This window comes from Dermacentor andersoni, chromosome 1, assembly GCF_023375885.2.
Source record: "Dermacentor andersoni chromosome 1, qqDerAnde1_hic_scaffold, whole genome shotgun sequence".
Taxonomy (NCBI): Eukaryota; Metazoa; Arthropoda; class Arachnida; order Ixodida; family Ixodidae; genus Dermacentor; species Dermacentor andersoni.
Window position 1 is genome coordinate 231,913,075 of NC_092814.1, and position 12,637 is coordinate 231,925,711.

Below are 12,637 nucleotides of genomic sequence, written 5' to 3' on the forward strand. Positions count from 1 at the left end.
AACATACAAGAATTCTATAGCATTAACGAGAGGGTGGCAGGACTTGTTGTGAAACTTAACAAGAGGTACAAAATGAAGGTTGTACAGGCCTACGCCCCTACATCCAGTCATGATGACCAGGAAGTCGAAAGCTTCTATAAAGACGTGGAATCGGCGATGGGTAGAATGAAAACAAAATGCACTATACTGATGGGCGACTTCAATGCCAAGGTAGGCAAGAAGCAGGCTGGAGACAAGGCAGTGGGGGAATATGGCATAGGCACTAGGAATAGCAGGGGAGAGTTATTAGTAGAGTTTGCGGAACAAAATAATATGCGGATAATGAATACCTTCTTCCGCAAGCGGGATAGCCGAAAGTGGACGTGGAGGAGCCCGAACGGCGAGACTAGAAATGAAATAGACTTCATACTCTGCGCTAACCCTGGCATCATACAAGATGTGGACGTGCTCAGCAAGGTGCGCTGCAGTGACCATAGAATAGTAAGAACTCGAATTAGCCTAGACCTGAGGAGGGAACGGAAGAAACTGGTACATAAGAAGCCGATCAATGAGTTAGCGGTAAGAGGGAAAATAGAGGAATTCCAGATCAAGCTACAGAACAGGTATTCGGCTTTAACTCAGGAAGAGGACCTTAGTGTAGAAGCAATGAACGACATTCTTTTGGGCATCATTAAGGAGTGTGCAATAGAAGTCGGTGGTAACTCCGTTAGACAGGATACCAGTAAGCTATCGCAGGAGACGAAAGATCTGATCAAGAAACGCCAATGTATGAAAGCCATTAACCCTACAGCTAGAATAGAACTGGCAGAACTTTCGAAGTTAATCAACAAGCGTAAGACAGCTGACATAAGGAAGTATAATATGGATAGAATTGAACATGCTCTCAGGAACGGAGGAAGCCTAAAAGCAGTGAAGAAGAAACTAGGTATTGGCAAAGATCAGATGTATGCGTTAAGAGACAAAGCAGGCAATATCATTACTAATATGGATGAGATAGTTCAAGTGGCTGAGGAGTTCTATAGAGATTTATACAGTACCAGTGGCACCCATGACGATAATGGAAGAGAGAATAGTCTAGAGGAATTCGAAATCCCACAGGTAACGCCGGAAGAAGTAAAGAAAGCCTTGGGAGCTATGCAAAGGGGGAAGGCAGCTGGGGAGGATCAGGTAACAGCAGATTTGTTGAAGGATGGTGGGCAGATTGTTCTAGAGAATCTGGCCACCCTGTATACGCAATGCCTCATGACCTGGAGCGTACCGGAATCTTGGAAGAACGCTAACATAATCCTAATCCATAAGAAAGGGGACGCCAAAGACTTGAAAAATTATAGACCGATCAGCTTACTGTCAGTTGCCTACAAAATATTTACTAAGGTAATCGCAAATAGAATCAGGAACAGCTTAGACTTCTGTCAAGCAAAGGACCAGGCAGGATTCCGTAAAGGCTACTCAACAATACACCATATTCACACTATCAATCAGGTGATAGAGAAATGTGCGGAATATAACCAACCCTTATATATAGCTTTCATTGATTACGAGAAAGCGTTTGATTCTGTCGAAACCTCAGCAGTCATGGAAGCATTACGGAATCGGGGTGTAGACGAGCCGTATGTAAAAATACTGCAAGTTACCTATAGCGGCTCCACAGCCACCATAGTCCTCCATAAAGAAAGCAACAAAATCCCAATAAAGAAAGGCGTCAGGCAGGGAGATACGATCTCTCCAATGCTATTCACAGCGTGCTTACAGGAGGTATTCAGAGACCTGGATTGGGAAGCATTGGGGATAAAAATTAATGGAGAATACCTTAGTAACTTGGGATTCGCTGATGATATTGCCTTGCTTAGTAACACAGGGGACCAATTGCAATGCATGCTCAGTGACCTGGAGAGGCAAAGCAGAAGAGTGGGTCTAAAAATTAATCTGCAGAAAACTAATGTTGAACAGTCTCGGAAGAGAACAGCAATTTACAATAGGTAGCGAGGCACTGGAAGTGGTAAGAGAATACATCTACTTAGGGCAGGTAGTGACGGCGGATCCGGATCATGAGACGGAAATAATCAGAAGAATAAGAATGGGCTGGGGTGCGTTTGGTAGGCATTCTCAGTTCATGAACAGCAGGTTGCCATTATCCCTCAAGAGTAAAGTGCATAATAGCTGTGTCTTACCAGTACTCACCTACGGGGCAGAAACCTGGAGGCTTACGAAAAGGGTTATACTTAAATTGAGGACGACGCAATGAGCTATGGAAAGAAGAATGATGGGTGTAACGTTAAGGGATAAGAAAAGAGCAGATTGGGTGAGGGAACAAACGCGAGTTAATGACATCTTAGTTGAAATCAAGAAAGAGAAATGGGCATGGGCAGGACATGTAATGAGGAGGGAAGGTAACCGATGGTCATTAAGGGTTACGGACTGGATTCCAAGGGAAGGGAAGCGTAGCAGGGGGCGGCAGAAAGTTAGGTGGGCGGATGAGATTAAGAAGTTTGCAGGGACGACATGGCCACAATTAGTACATGACCGGGGTTGTTGGAGAAGTATGGGAGAGGCCTTTGCCCTGAAGTGGGCGTAACCAGGCTGATGATGATGATGGTGATGATGATGATGATGATGGTGATGATGATGATGATCCCTATAGACACCGGTTTATGCCTTTCTACCGCTTACTTTATTTCCTTGTTCCACCACTTACGTGGTCCCTTTTTACACTCCGACAATTGTTGAGTCACGTTTGTCTCATCTCCTGCCACATGACGCCCACTAGCTCCTTATAATCCCATAACGCTGTAGGAAGAGCCTCTATTTTTCTTTCTCTGCCTTTTCCGATCTCTGCCATTTGCCTTTCATTAATTTTCAAGCATACTGTTGCGATTAGGTGGTGCTATGCGTTAGTATCTCTCCCAAATTTTAAGGTTAAACGTTTATGATCGCTACCCACGCTATTTCTTTCCGTGTTCATCTATCGTCGTTTGGTCTAGTCGTTCGTAGACCGTTTCTGAGGCTAAGGCGTAGTCGATGCACGACTGCCTGTTTCCGCATTGTCACGCTGCCTGTCCATGACACTTATTATCCCTGTTAAGTACTATAATTGGTTCTCTTAGTTGCACTAATGCAGCCCTAAAGAGCCGTTGCAATAACTATATCCGTTTAGATCCCCCATGTGCACATTCACATATCTTGCGAATATCACCCGGTCCAATTTTCTGAACTAAATCATGTCCCTTCTAATATCAATTATGAGTCAATCAATTCTTCATTTTGCTCTTTGCTATCACTGTCTGTCCATAGGTAAGCTACTCCCAGCCACGTATTCTTTCCTTCCCATGAGCCGCTAATCCCTAAATGCTCCTGATATGTCTTTTTTGACTCATACCTCACCTAATGAGCCTGCCTACGCTTCCGCCTTTCATCGTTCATCGATCCAGACATTTTGCTGCACCCCTCCCATACAGAATTGTCAGTAACAGGCGGCTGCTCCAAATCTTATGGATGCGTTTTAGTCAAGTCGCACACGATAATAGCTTCGTCAAGCTAAACGTCCTCTAATAGACAGCTCGAAAATGGTGCTAGTTTTATGCGGCGTATGTGTGTTCTCGAATGAGCCCGGAAATGTGCGATCTATTCGTACGCTGAAATGGCTAGTCACAAGAGGCACCGGCCAAGCATGATAGCGGATATAATACTAGAGAAAACTTTGTTATTAGCGGGGAAAATAAAAACTGTGCGTTTGGCCCCTCGAGCACAGGAAAAGCCAAACAAACATTGGCATTTCAGGCTCCCGCTAGTGTACGCAAAGTGTGTTCAAATAGTGACATTTTTCAAGTCGATTACAGGGAGTACTTTTCGTTATTTATAAAAACAGCATCGCAAACATACGACATGGCCCCAGGGGCCTAATTCGATCCCACAAGGCCCCTGCGAATATGGCCCAAATAGGCCGAATTTACGAACAAAGTTTTTCGTTCAAGAACTGGTTGCCATTGAGCGGCCGCCTTCGCTAACAATATGACCAACATCACGATTGGCCTACCACCCACCTGCTCTTACGAACAGCTCTAGCCTAAACACTTTTTTTATTAATACGGGTCCTGGGCCGGCATTCCCACAAAAGTACTTACGCTAGATTTATTCGCAACAGCAGTAGGCAGACCAATCGTCATGTTAGTCATTGTGTTAGAAACGCGGCTGGCCAATGGCAAACAGCTCTTACGAACGAAATGCTTTGTGAATTCGTCCTCCTGGGCTCGTATTCACAAAACCTTTTCTTTTGTGGGCATTTTGTCATCGACTAGCGCTCAAGCGCCCACCGGTCATGCATGATAGCAATCGGGTTGGTAACGAGGGTAGTATCACCGCGGTTACGTCCGATAGCAGGAATATTTATTGCGCGTTTTTACCGTCCCGAACTTGTACAGTGGGCTATGAGGGACGCCATAGTGCAGTGCTCAGGATTAATTTTGACCACCAGCTTTTTTTTTTTTTAATCTACCCAAAAGCACGGCACACGAGCGTTTTCGCAGTCCACCCCCCATCGAATGCGCCCATCGCGGCGGGGAATCGAATCCGCGACCTCGCGCTGCGCAGGACAACGCCACAGCTGTATGCTGAGCCACCGAGACGGGTGGCCGATCGCAGAAGACACTTGCGAAACAGCTTTTGTGAATCCGCGCCGTTAGTTTGCCGCAGAAACGCACGCACGGATTACTTCCAAAGGAAGGAAATCCCTGAATTAAATCGTGACACGCCTCTTAATGCCTTATCTCTGTTGAATATCGTCTCTCTGTCTAATTTCTTCTCACCTTAATTTTGCCACAACTTAGGTAAATCACACTCGCAAATAGTAAAACCTTATTTACTTCCCCGCGTGTAGCCTATTCCTTGGGTACTGGCAAATGTTGGGCCAAATCTTCTTGATTGATAATCACGAAGATCGTCCCACTCCGACGTCGCTTGTGCCCAGGCCATCTGCGCCCTCACTTCCCGCTTCCGCATTGTTGCGTGCATTGCGTCGCCCGTCTGCTGGCTGTTCATTGTGCCCACTCATAGCGTTTGTGTCCAGAGAATTTCTGACCGCACAAAGAGAAGGTCTTCAAGCGCCGAGTGGCTGGCCGCAATCCAAAACGATCTTCGAAGGACACAGCAGGCATTTTCTTTTCCCTTGTTACTTTCGGTTTAAGCTGCTTCTATATCCTTTATAAGTGAGACGTCGGTCTGCAGTCATCCACGCGTCCCTGCAAACTGTTATTTGGCAATGGCATAATAAAAGTACGAAGGAGCCTGTCCCTGACGTCTGGCTGTATAGCCGTCCCCTGAAAGGAAGCTTTACTTCGGGGCCATGTAAAATGCACGTAACATACGTGTAGAGCATGTAAGCATTCAAATACATGTAAAAGGCAGAAACGCTCAACAATCGCTCAACCAATTTGAATAAAGCTTACTGCGTTTAAGAGAGAACGCTTAATTCTACGGATTGTAGAATTCTTGTTTATGGCCTCAACATTTTTTTTAATGAAAAGTGCCTAAAATTGGCCACATTACAAAATATAACTAAAGCGCAAAGTCTACACATCGACAACTAATCACTAAAAACACATATAGCAGTTCTATAAATTGCTTCACTTAAGCATTTGAAGCGGACAAATGCGATATATGAGCTTTCGACTTAAATGACATAGTTGAAATGTTTACGAGGGTTTCGCAGAAGTCCTACTCATAAATCGGCGCCATATACATGGTGTCCCACGTAGCTTAAGCCAAACATAAAAAATATGCAAATGCCACTGGACAGAACCAAGATAATGTTGCTTGGCGTCGCTTGGAGATACTCAGATTATTTTTTGAATGCTTACTACTTGCATAATTAGTCTTAGTTACTTATAAAATTCTCAAATATTATAATTAGATGGAAAGTGTCACTGAAAAAATTGTGGAGCAACATAAAAAACTCCCGCTACAGCTTTCTGTTGCTGAATACGTGCTACGCAAAAATGTTTTTCCGAGAGTGAAGGAAGCCGGCGAGTACACGCAATATTGCCGCGCGACTGGCCGCTCGAGGCACATTGCGTGTATTCGCGGGCTTGTCACGCTCAGAAAACACTGCTGTTAACACGTTTCGAGCAAGAGAAAGCTGTATCGGGAGTTTTTCATGTTACTCTAACATTTCCTCATTGACACTTTTCATCAAATTATAATATTTGAGAAGTTGATTAATGAATTCACAATAATTATCTAATTAGGCGGAATGAAAAACAATAATCTGACTATCTCCAAGTGACGGCAAAACAACATTACCTTGGTTCTGTCCAGCTACGTGGCATTTGCATATGTTTAATGTTTGGCTCAAGTTACGTGGGACACCCTGTATATTACATAACGGTGTGTAATACATCAACACTGTGCGCTTCAGATGTCTTTAGATGTCACATAGACGCGGTATCGTTTATTTATTTATTTATTTATTTATTTATTTATTTTTATTTATTTTCGTGTTACGAAGTTGTAGTCTTGCTACTCGAGGTGTGGTCCTTGTTGTTTTTGTTGTTTAATTTTCCACAATTTTCAAGACTTGTTATTCAAGAATTTCTGGCCTAAATATAAAATCTACTTGCTACAATCAGTACATTTTAAGTTCTTCTTTCAAATTTAATAAACCTCATCAAATTCTGTGCAGCAGGTGCCAAATAAAACGATTTCTCTGTTCCATCGTAATTATATGCGATACCACATATTCCGTGGTATTTAAAACTTGTTCCGGTAAACGAGAGAGAGCTTCTACGGGGTCTGCAGTGTTAATAGTAACAAAACAGTTGGTACATATAATAACCAAAAGACATGGCCCATAAAACGGCGCACAAATTTAATCTATCGATATACTTGTTGCTGGGCTGGTTTGTAAAGGACGCGAAGAAACCACAGGGCATAAATGAGACGCCCTTTCCTGTCCTATTGTTTCTTACCATCGTTACGCGTCTTTGAAACTACAACCAAGTGCGCAAATAGTTATCGAAAGAACCGATACCACGACAAATAGTTATTTGGTCATTGGGTTGGGTCGCGACTTTGAATCAAAATGAAATCACTTCATTTTGTTTTATTATTATTTTAGAGAATGAAGCGATTTGGTGCCTTCGCTCGGCGAAGCTCGCAGTCGCGACGTTGACGACAATAGCAGTTTCCTACCCGCACCACTTTTGTGTCACGCCTCCCGTGGTTGGCTTACCGTCTGCTTCTTTCTGTCGTTCTTTCTTCGCCCAATTAGGAATTCGCAGAGGCTGGGCGCAGTTTCGCAGTAACCCTGTAAGGAGAGCTGCTTGCTCGCGTCACAGCCACGGCGACGCAGAGCAGCAAACGCGCGAGCCCCCCGCATTGTTCCCGGGCGCCGTGGCATGCGCGCAGTGCGTGCACCCAGTTCCCGAGAGAAAATGAGAGGCGTGCGCGCGGACTGCCTCGATCTCAGCCCGCGGGGAGCGCCGGCACGCAGGCGCATATTTTTTCGGCCGATTCGAGACCAGCGGGTCACGACACTCGCACGCGACATGTACGCGCGCGAATACAGCGCGAGCAGGGCACGCGGCAGACGCCGCGGTGGCTTCTCCGCTCTGACCTTCCTCGGCATCGCCCCGTGCGGGACCTGATATGCATGCGGCTCGGCCGGCAGTTTTTTCGCAGTGTGAGCGACCCATTCTGAAAAGCGTCGCGGAGAAGGTGAAAAGACACAAGAGCACGAAGAGACGGCGCAAAATCGAGCTTAGCGAGAACAGGCGTGTGTGCAATGCCACAGTAGATGTTAACGTGGCATTAATGTGCGTGTGAAGGCTTTCCGTGCTTCGTTTTGTTCTTTCGTAAGGTGCCTGCTAAGAAGCGATGGTTTAGATCGCCTCGCACCGTCCATTTTTGTTACTTTCGTCACAAAAAGAGCCAAATAAATAAATAAATAAAACGGAGCAAATACACGTCGTCAGCGTCGCTACAATGCTCATCTAATGAAGCGATATATAGAATACTGCCCAGTAGCACCCTTTCCCGTGCAACGAAAACTTTTGCTGCCATTTGTAGCTAATATGGAATTTGATACATCAAACGTTATTAGTTTCCGCGTGGTGCTACACAGCAAGAAAAAAAAAAATAGGCCTCTTTGGTATTGACGCGTTCTGCAAGGGTGCGCCGGCCAGATGCGCAGGACATGGAGACACGCGTCGGCGTTCCTGTGCCGATCTATTTGTCATTTGTTCGCTTTTCAAGAATCTCGAGTGGTCGTTTGCCGATTTTTAGCTGACGCCTGCGCTAATCGCTTGCTGGCGTGGTACGACAGCGGCTACGTGAATGCCCTTTTTTGGTAGCGTAATACATTGCCCTAAAGCGTGCGTGTGTTGTGTGTGTGTGGGGGGGGGGGGGACACAACAGGGCTTTACATATATAGTGAATGTCTGCCGACGAGACCAAGTTAGGTTCCAATTTGACGCCCAGAATTATTCTCGCATAGTAGTATAACACATCGGTGAGCCTCGCAGCATACTTCTGCTGGAATGCTCAGCCTTAGAATTCGAATAATTTTAACGAAAGCCGTTTCTATGACGTTCGGATGTTCACGTGCTCAATCAAATCCGAATTCATTTATACTTGAGCCCAGCTACTCTTGCGCGAGAGTTTTAACCTTCCTACCGTTCCGCTCTCTTTTGTGAAAGTTTTGACACCACCACGCTTGTATCCAAATTCAAATGTTTATTACGTGTTTGGAATCTGACCATCAAGAAAATGCAAAAAGCACGCGTTTTCGACCCTATCCTGTGAGCAGAAATTACTTGCAACTTACTTCCTTGAGGAATATTTCACCTGAGCCATTTCAGTGCGTGCGTGTGTGTGTGTGGGGGGGGGGGGAGGTTGTGCGCCTCTTTGTGTGTTTTTTTTCCTCGAGGTACTAAGTCAATCGCACCATGTCGTTGGAATTTTCCAGTTTATCTATTCAGTGTCTTTTCAAAATGTCTAGTTAGTGTTCCTTTAGTGCAAGCAAAAATTGTTTACGCCGAAATTGCAATACAAGCACGCATGCAGAATGCAATCTATAGGAGACCAGAGCCTCAGGATTGCAAAAGGTCACATGCAGCAGGTGGTGTCCAAATCCACGCGCCAGCGACGGGTTTCTCTGGGCAGCATAAGCTAATGTCGAAGGCTATGCTTTTGCTAGCCAGCCCATAGCATTTTTTAGAATATTACCTAGACAGAAATGTGGCGCTACTGTCTACGCGAGTTTTCTTATGGGCGCTATAGCATCTTGGGAACGCGAGGCTTGCGTTGGCTGGGGCTCAGCAAGAAATGGCATAAATGATAGAACGTTGATATGGCTGCACTTCCTTTCTTTAAAGCTTTCTTTAAATAAAATATTCATAAGAGGTACTCACTACCATGTATTAAATCTTTCAACAATGTTTACTCACCTGCAGGTATCAAGCGATGAAAAGCAGCAAGAACAGACGACAAACTGTCGCAAAGTGGTGAAGGACCTTGTCGTCTTCTCTCCAACTTTAGCGGCCCTGCCAGTACTTCTTACTTTTTATATATTTGTTCATTATAGCACAACTCCTCGTGATTAAATAAAAGTTGTTATCGTGTAATATTAACAGTATATTTATATATATATATATATATATATATATATATATATATATATATATATATTACTAGTATTAGTATTCAAGTATATATATTAACAGTATATACAGCTTATATTTTAGTAGCACTTGAACCATTGTAACATTGCAGATTCCAAGGAAATGTGGACGTGGCTCCTAAATGTCAAGCCGGTTGCCGCCATCTTGCTAGAGGCAGAAAGCCCAAGCCGACACAGTCGCCGTAGCACCGCGTGGGGGGCGTTCGTCGTGCTTATTGTACGCAATCGAAACAGTGTTTAACTGATTGTGGCATACTCTCCGAAGGCATGACTACATCTTAGGAGTTTATGGCTGCACCAATCACGTAATGCAGACGCCCCTGTTATAATTTTCCGGCTGCAACGTAAGCTCTCGTTATTTGTTCACGATGATGTGCGTACGTTTGCTTCAGCTGGGAACGGCTAGGATAGTGCTCGAACGTACACGTATGAAACTTCAAGTAGTCACTGGCCCGTCAAGTAGCCACTGGCAAGTCACTGTGTGTGGTAATATGTAGCGCAGTTGGCTCGGGTTGTGACGTGCGGTGCGCATTTTCCACGACATTCTCAATTTCGTTTAGACGTATCGCGCAATGTTTGTGTTTGTAATAGGGAAACCAGTGAGACGCGCGCACAAGAAGGACGAGTGCACGATCTATGAGGGAAAAAAAAGGGGGGGGGGGAACGTTGCAAGTGCAGCCTGAACTATCTGGTAAATAAAGTGAATTGAAATTGACAACCAGTCCACTTCTTCCCTTGTGTACGCCTCTGCATGTCTTACTGCCAGTTCATACGCAGATACGTACCAACTCGCCGATCAAAACATTATGTTGTGTTATGGCTTAAAAACAAGAGCACTTATGCTAAACTCCACGTACAAGATTGCAGAGTGCTATATAATGTTTCGGATACACCACATCACTCAGAAATCTAATCGAGCACATTACGACGAGCAGTAAAACTGTTTTCCAGACTTTCCAACAGCAAACCAACCTCTCTCTCTCTCTCTCTCATATATATATATATATATATATATATATATATATATATATATATATATATATATATATATATATATATATATATATATATATATAGTGGCCGTCTATTACGCACGTCTTCTTCATCTGTATATTATCATCACCATCCTAAGGCGTGTGCCTTCGCTGGTTCGATGCCAAGTACTCTGGCCAAATAAACGTCGTTCCAACAGAGGCGTCATGCGTGGTGGAGGTACTCTTCGATCCTCAGTCCTCTACCCGCTCAGCCTACCCCCTGGAGCTTCGTTCAGGCCGCCGCTTGCGCCCACTGTCCGCTAGCTTGTCTCAGGTCGACCCACCTTCCACTTCTACCGTTGCCGTTCGGACACCGCAAGCCACACCGTACATTATAAGCAGCAACCAGCGTGACCTCCATCTCTTCGTTGGTCTTCGTGGGGAAGGTGTGGAAGACTGGCTCGACGACTACGAGCGAGCGAGTAAGTTCCGCTAATAGCTGGGACGAACTCCTCAAGCTCCACCAAGTCTCCTTCTACTTGACGGGTGTGGCGAAGACTTGGTTCTTCAACCACAAAATAGACTTTACTTACTAGGCTGCCAAGCAGCAGCTCCGCCAAGTATTTGGTACACCGGCGGTTCGTTCTACCATTGCGAAGAAAACCCTCGATGCCAAATATATACACAGGGTGTCCCAACTATCATGAACCAAGATTTAAAATACGCAAATGCTACGTAGCTGGACAGAATTAAGGTAATGTTGTTTAACAAAAAATTATGGGGTTTAGCGAGCCAAAACCACTTTCTGATTATGAGGCACGCCGTAGTGGAGGACTCCGGAAATTTCGACCACCTGGGGATCTATAACGTGCACCTAAATCTAAGTACACGGGTGTTTTCGCATTTCACCCCCATCGAAATGCAGCCGCCGTGGCCGGGATTCGATCCCGCGACCTCGTGCTCAGCAGCCCAACACCATAGCCACTGAGCAACCACGGCGGGTGGTAATGTTGTTTGTCGTCACTTGGAGATACTCAGATAAATTTTTGCATTCCGCCTAATTGCATAATTATGCATTAATTAAAATTAACTTCGAGAATATTATAGTTATATGAAACGTTTCAATGAGAAAATTGTAGAGCAACATGAAAAACTCCCGATACAGCTTTCTGTTGCTCAATACGTGCTGCGTACAGAAAAGTGTTTTTCCAAGCGTGAAAGAAGCACGCGAATGCACGCAATATTGCCGCGCGACCGGCGCTCGAGGCACTTTGCGTGCACTTGTGGGCGTCTTTCTCGATCGGAAAATCTTTTATGTAGCACGTCACAATAACAAAGACACGACACAATAAAGCAGAAAGGCCGCACAGCAAAACCGTTGCCAAATGAACAGCCACCAAATCGCGCAACTGTCGACATTCCTGAAGGTCGTTTCCACCAACATATCTAGGATAAGTGGTGATTACGCAATGAAACTCCACAGCATCTGAATGTGTGTGTGTGCGTGCGTGTGTGTGCGTGCGTGCGTGCGTGCGCGCGCGCGCGTGTGTGTGTGTGTGTGTGTGTGTGTGTGTGTGTGTGTGTGTGTGTGTGTGTGTGTGTGTGTGTGCGTGCGTGCGTGCGTGCGTGCGTGTGTGTGTGTGTGTGTGTGTGTGTGTGTGTGTGTGCGTGCGTGCGTGCGTGCGTGCGTGCGTGCGTGCGTGCGTGTGTTATTTCATAATCCAACACCATGTCGTTCCGTATGGCACGCCTCGTTGGGCGCGGCTGATTATAATTTGATATGTAAAATACTTTATAATCCCTCGCCCTTAGGCTAAACATAGCAAGCTAATTTTGTGTTCTCAAATATGATTAGGCGGTCCCAAAAAACTGGACATGATGCAAGAAGCGCGATGTGATATTTGTTATGGCGGGAACTGCCCGGCGCTAGCCTTCTCCTCAAGGCCAGCGTGTATGGCGCACACCGGTCGTCGTCTGCGGCAGCTCATCGCGG